Source organism: Spea bombifrons, chromosome 2, assembly GCF_027358695.1.
Source record: "Spea bombifrons isolate aSpeBom1 chromosome 2, aSpeBom1.2.pri, whole genome shotgun sequence".
Lineage (NCBI taxonomy): Eukaryota > Metazoa > Chordata > Amphibia > Anura > Pelobatidae > Spea > Spea bombifrons.
In genome coordinates this window covers 142,208,333-142,213,332 of record NC_071088.1, presented here as the reverse complement: position 1 = coordinate 142,213,332, position 5,000 = coordinate 142,208,333, and the positions used below count along the sequence as shown (strand labels likewise).

At 49.7% G+C, this 5,000-nt stretch overlaps 13 non-coding genes and 2 pseudogenes across 13 annotated transcripts in view; all 15 read left to right on the top strand.

Annotated features, from left to right (window-relative positions):
* The window catches only part of LOC128479858 (uncharacterized), a 109-nt pseudogene extending 32 nt beyond the window's left edge, over nucleotides 1-77 (top strand).
* A 198-nt stretch (nucleotides 78-275) lies between these two features.
* Nucleotides 276-394, top strand: LOC128477674 (5S ribosomal RNA). Its single transcript, XR_008348636.1, has one exon. It is a non-coding gene; the product is annotated as a 5S ribosomal RNA (ribosomal RNA).
* Nucleotides 395-657: 263 nt separating this feature from the next.
* Nucleotides 658-776, top strand: LOC128478887 (5S ribosomal RNA). Its single transcript, XR_008349785.1, has one exon. It is a non-coding gene; the product is annotated as a 5S ribosomal RNA (ribosomal RNA).
* A 227-nt stretch (nucleotides 777-1,003) lies between these two features.
* LOC128476692 (5S ribosomal RNA) lies at nucleotides 1,004-1,122 on the top strand. Its single transcript, XR_008347694.1, has one exon. It is a non-coding gene; the product is annotated as a 5S ribosomal RNA (ribosomal RNA).
* A 227-nt stretch (nucleotides 1,123-1,349) lies between these two features.
* Nucleotides 1,350-1,468, top strand: LOC128476770 (5S ribosomal RNA). The gene has a single exon (XR_008347768.1). It is a non-coding gene; the product is annotated as a 5S ribosomal RNA (ribosomal RNA).
* A 249-nt stretch (nucleotides 1,469-1,717) lies between these two features.
* Nucleotides 1,718-1,836, top strand: LOC128478508 (5S ribosomal RNA). Its single transcript, XR_008349424.1, has one exon. It is a non-coding gene; the product is annotated as a 5S ribosomal RNA (ribosomal RNA).
* Nucleotides 1,837-2,025: 189 nt separating this feature from the next.
* On the top strand, nucleotides 2,026-2,144 carry LOC128476700 (5S ribosomal RNA). Its single transcript, XR_008347701.1, has one exon. It is a non-coding gene; the product is annotated as a 5S ribosomal RNA (ribosomal RNA).
* Nucleotides 2,145-2,368: 224 nt separating this feature from the next.
* On the top strand, nucleotides 2,369-2,487 carry LOC128477643 (5S ribosomal RNA). The gene has a single exon (XR_008348605.1). It is a non-coding gene; the product is annotated as a 5S ribosomal RNA (ribosomal RNA).
* Nucleotides 2,488-2,691: 204 nt separating this feature from the next.
* Nucleotides 2,692-2,810, top strand: LOC128478466 (5S ribosomal RNA). Its single transcript, XR_008349383.1, has one exon. It is a non-coding gene; the product is annotated as a 5S ribosomal RNA (ribosomal RNA).
* A 324-nt stretch (nucleotides 2,811-3,134) lies between these two features.
* On the top strand, nucleotides 3,135-3,243 carry LOC128479857 (uncharacterized; annotated as a pseudogene).
* A 224-nt stretch (nucleotides 3,244-3,467) lies between these two features.
* LOC128477567 (5S ribosomal RNA) lies at nucleotides 3,468-3,586 on the top strand. The gene has a single exon (XR_008348532.1). It is a non-coding gene; the product is annotated as a 5S ribosomal RNA (ribosomal RNA).
* Nucleotides 3,587-3,816: 230 nt separating this feature from the next.
* LOC128477259 (5S ribosomal RNA) lies at nucleotides 3,817-3,935 on the top strand. The gene has a single exon (XR_008348240.1). It is a non-coding gene; the product is annotated as a 5S ribosomal RNA (ribosomal RNA).
* A 237-nt stretch (nucleotides 3,936-4,172) lies between these two features.
* LOC128480736 (5S ribosomal RNA) lies at nucleotides 4,173-4,291 on the top strand. Its single transcript, XR_008350537.1, has one exon. It is a non-coding gene; the product is annotated as a 5S ribosomal RNA (ribosomal RNA).
* Nucleotides 4,292-4,530: 239 nt separating this feature from the next.
* Nucleotides 4,531-4,649, top strand: LOC128479387 (5S ribosomal RNA). Its single transcript, XR_008350268.1, has one exon. It is a non-coding gene; the product is annotated as a 5S ribosomal RNA (ribosomal RNA).
* Nucleotides 4,650-4,885: 236 nt separating this feature from the next.
* The window catches only part of LOC128480723 (5S ribosomal RNA), a 119-nt gene continuing 4 nt past the window's right edge, over nucleotides 4,886-5,000 (top strand). Inside the window, exon 1 of the ribosomal RNA XR_008350535.1 lies at nucleotides 4,886-5,000. This exon is cut by the window's right edge and continues 4 nt beyond it. This is a non-coding gene — a ribosomal RNA (5S ribosomal RNA).

The following is a 5,000-nucleotide window of genomic DNA, read 5'->3' as shown; positions in this document are numbered from 1 at the left end:
TCTCGGAAGCTAAGCAGGGTTGGGCCTGGTTAGTACCTGGATGGGAGACCGCCTGGGAATACCAGGTGTTGTAGGCTTTTTCTTTTCTCACAGTCCGGGGAGAGCTTTTTGCCATGTGTTTCTTGCTCATCATCAAAGCTTTAAACCCTTATTTGAACCTTCTCACCTTCTCTGTCCTGTCCCAGGGCTTATAATTCTTTCTGTCTGACGACAAGCAGCAGCAGCAGCAGCAGCAGCAGCAGCAGAATAAGAGAAGTAAAATAAAAAACTTTCACACCTGCGGCCATACCACCCTGAAAGCGCCCGATCTCGTCTGATCTCGGAAATTAAGCAGGGTTGGGCCTGGTTAGTACCTGGATGGGAGACCGCCTGGGAATACCAGGTGTTGTAGGCTTTTAATTTTTTCTCACAGTCCGGGGAGAGCTTTTTGCCATGTGTTTCTTGCTCATCATCAAAGCTTTAAACCCTTATTTGAACCTTCTCACCTTCTCTGTCCTGTCCCAGGGCTTATAATTCTTTTTGTCTGACGACAAGCAGCAGCAGCAGCAGCAGCAGCAGCAGCAGCAGCAGCAGCAGCAGCAGCAGCAGCAGCAGCAGCAGCAGCAGCAGCAGCAGCAGCAGCAACAGAATAAGAGAAGTAAAATAAAAAACTTTCACATCTGCGGCCATACCACCCTGAAAGCGCCTGATCTCGTCTGATCTTGGAAGCTAAGCAGGGTTGGGCCTGGTTAGTACCTGGATGGGAGACCGCCTGGGAATACCAGGTGTTGTAGGCTTTTAATTTTTTCTCACAGTCCGGGGAGAGCTTTTTGCCATGTGTTTCTTGCTCATCATCAAAGCTTTAAACCCTTATTTGAACCTTCTCACCTTCTCTGTCCTGTCCCAGGGCTTATAATTCTTTTTGTCTGACGACAAGCAGCAGCAGCAGCAGCAGCAGCAGCAGCAGCAGCAGCAGCAGCAGCAGCAGCAACAGAATAAGAGAAGTAAAATAAAAAACTTTCACACCTGCGGCCATACCACCCTGAAAGCGCCCGATCTCGTCTGATCTCGGAAGCTAAGCAGGGTTGGGCCTGGTTAGTACCTGGATGGGAGACCGCATGGGAATACCAGGTGTTGTAGGCTTTTAATTTTTTCTCACAGTCCGGGGAGAGCTTTTTGCCATGTGTTTCTTGCTCATCATCAAAGCTTTAAACCCTTATTTGAACCTTCTCACCTTCTCTGTCCTGTCCCAGGGCTTATAATTCTTTCTGTCTGACGACAAGCAGCAGCAGCAGCAGCAGCAGCAGCAGCAGCAGCAGCAGCAGCAGCAGCAGCAACAGAATAGGAAAAGTAAAATAAAGAGCTTTCACACCTGCGGCCATACCTCCCTGAAAGCGCCCGATCTCGTCTGATCTCGGAAGCTAAGCAGGGTTGGGCCTGGTTAGTACCTGGATGGGAGACCGCCTGGGAATACCAGGTGTTGTAGGCTTTTTCTTTTCTCACAGTCCGGGGAGAGCTTTTTGCCATGTGTTTCTTGCTCATCATCAAAGCTTTAAACCCTTATTTGAACCTTCTCACCTTCTCTGTCCTGTCCCAGGGCTTATAATTCTTTCTGTCTGACGACAAGCAGCAGCAGCAGCAGCAGCAGCAGCAGCAGCAGCAGCAGCAGCAGCAGCAGCAGCAGCAGCAGCAGCAGCAACAGCAACAGAATAAGAGAAGTAAAATAAAAATCTTTCACACCTGCGGCCATACCACCATGAAAGCGCCCGATCTCGTCTGATCTCGGAAGCTAAGCAGGGTTGGGCCTGGTTAGTACCTGGATGGGAGACCGCCTGGGAATACCAGGTGTTGTAGTCTTTTTCTTTTCTCACAGTCCGGGGAGAGCTTTTTGCCATGTGTTTCTTGCTTATCATCAAAGCTTTAAACCCTTATTTGAACCTTCTCACCTTCTCTGTGCAGTCCCAGGGCTTATAATTCTTTCTGTCTGACGACAAGCAGCAGCAGCAGCAGCAGCAGAATAAGAGAAGTAAAATAAAAAACTTTCACACCTGCGGCCATACCACCCTGAAAACGCCCGATCTCGTCTGATCTCGGAAGCTAAGCAGGGTTGGGCCTGGTTAGTACCTGGATGGGAGACCGCCTGGGAATACCAGGTGTTGTAGGCTTTTAATTTTTTCTCACAGTCCGGGGAGAGCTTTTTGCCATGTGTTTCTTGCTCATCATCAAAGCTTTAAACCCTTATTTGAACCTTCTCACCTTCTCTGTCCTGTCCCAGGGCTTATAATTCTTTTTGTCTGACGACAAGCAGCAGCAGCAGCAGCAGCAGCAGCAGCAGCAGCAGCAGCAGCAGCAGCAACAGAATAAGAGAAGTAAAATAAAAAACTTTCACACCTGCGGCCATACCACCCTGAAAGCGCCCGATCTCGTCTGATCTCGGAAGCTAAGCAGGGTTGGGCCTGGTTAGTACCTGGATGGGAGACCGCCTGGGAATACCAGGTGTTGTAAGCTTTTTCTTTTCTCACAGTCCGGGGAGAGCTTTTTGCCATGTGTTTCTTGCTCATCATCAAAGCTTTAAACCCTTATTTGAACCTTCTCACCTTCTCTGTCCTGTCCCAGGGCTTATAATTCTTTCTGTCTGACGACAAGCAGCAGCAGCAGCAGCAGCAGCAGCAGCAGCAACAGAATAAGAGAAGTAAAATAAAAAACTTTCACACCTGCGGCCATACCACCCTGAAAGCGCCCGATCTCGTCTGATCTCGGTAGCTAAGCAGGGTTGGGCCTGGTTAGTACCTGGATGGGAGACCGCCTGGGAGTACCAGGTGTTGTAGTCTTTTTCTTTTCTCACAGTCCGGGGAGAGCTTTTTGCTATGTGTTTCTTGCTCATCATCAAAGCTTTAAACCCTTATTTGAACCTTCTCACCTTCTCTGTGCAGTCCCAGGGCTTATAATTCTTTCTGTCTGACGACAAGCAGCAGCAGCAGCAGCAGCAGCAGCAGCAGCAGCAGCAGCAGCAGCAGCAGCAGCAGCAGCAGCAGCAGCAGCAGCAGCAGCAGCAGCAGCAGCAGCAGCAGCAGCAGCAGCAGCAGCAGCAGCAGCAGCAGCAGCAGCAGCAGCAGCAGCAGCAGAATAAGAGAAGTAAAATAAAAAACTTTCACACCTGCGGCCATACCACCCTGAAAGCGCCTGATCTCGGAAGCTAAGCAGGGTTGGGCCTGGTTAGTACCTGGATGGGAGACCGCCTGGGAATACCAGGTGTTGTAGGCTTTTAATTTTTTCTCACAGTCCGGGGAGAGCTTTTTGCCATGTGTTTCTTGCTCATCATCAAAGCTTTAAACCCTTATTTGAACCTTCTCACCTTCTCTGTCCTGTCCCAGGGCTTATAATTCTTTTTGTCTGACGACAAGCAGCAGCAGCAGCAGCAGCAGCAGCAGCAGCAGCAGCAGCAGCAGCAGCAACAGAATAAGAGAAGTAAAATAAAAAACTTTCACACCTGCGGCCATACCACCCTGAAAGCGCCCGATCTCGTCTGATCTTGGAAGCTAAGCAGGGTTGGGCCTGGTTAGTACCTGGATGGGAGACCGCCTGGGAATACCAGGTGTTGTAGGCTTTTAATTTTTTCTCACAGTCCGGGGAGAGCTTTTTGCCATGTGTTTCTTGCTCATCATCAAAGCTTTAAACCCTTATTTGAACCTTCTCACCTTCTCTGTCCTGTCCCAGGGCTTATAATTCTTTTTGTCTGACGACAAGCAGCAGCAGCAGCAGCAGCAGCAGCAGCAGCAGCAGCAGCAGCAGCAGCAGCAGCAACAGAATAAGAGAAGTAAAATAAAAAACTTTCACACCTGCGGCCATACCACCCTGAAAGCGCCCGATCTCGTCTGATCTCGGAAGCTAAGCAGGGTTGGGCCTGGTTGGTACCGGGATGGGAGACCGCCTGGGAATACCAGGTGTTGTAGGCTTTTAATTTTTTCTCACAGTCCGGGGAGAGCTTTTTGCCATGTTTCTTGCTCATCATCAAAGCTTTAAACCCTTATTTGAACCATCTCACCTTCTCTGTCCTGTCCCAGGGCTTATAATTCTTTTTGTCTGACGACAAGCAGCAGCAGCAGCAGCAGCAGCAGCAGCAGCAGCAGCAGCAGCAGCAGCAGCAGCAGCAGCAGCAACAGAATAAGAGAAGTAAAATAAAAAACTTTCACACCTGCGGCCATACCACCCTGAAAGCGCCCGATCTCGTCTGATCTCGGAAGCTAAGCAGGGTTGGGCCTGGTTAGTACCTGGATGGGAGACCGCCTGGGAATACCAGGTGTTGTAGGCTTTTAATTTTTTCTCACAGTCCGGGGAGAGCTTTTTGCCATGTGTTTCTTGCTCATCATCAAAGCTTTAAACCCTTATTTGAACCTTCTCACCTTCTCTGTCCTGTCCCAGGGCTTATAATTCTTTTTGTCTGACGACAAGCAGCAGCAGCAGCAGCAGCAGCAGCAGCAGCAGCAGCAGCAGCAGCAGCAGCAGCAGCAGCAGCAACAGAATAAGAGAAGTAAAATAAAAAACTTTCACACCTGCGGCCATATCACCCTGAAAGCGCCCGATCTCGTCTGATGTTGGAAGCTAAGCAGGGTTGGGCCTGGTTAGTACCTGGATGGGAGACCGCCTGGGAATACCAGGTGTTGTAGGCTTTTAATTTTTTCTCACAGTCCGGGGAGAGCTTTTTGCCATGTGTTTCTTGCTCATCATCAAAGCTTTAAACCCTTATTTGAACCTTCTCACCTTCTCTGTCCTGTCCCAGGGCTTATAATTCTTTCTGTCTGACGACAAGCAGCAGCACAAGCAGCAGCAGCAGCAGCAGCAGCAGCAGCAGCAGCAGCAGCAGCAGCAGCAACAGAATAAGAAAAGTAAAATAAAGAGCTTTCACACCTGCGGCCATACCACCCTGAAAGCGCCCGATCTCGTCTGATCTCGGAAGCTAAGCAGGGTTGGGCCTGGTTAGTACCTGGATGGGAGACCGCCTGGGAATACCAGGTGTTGTA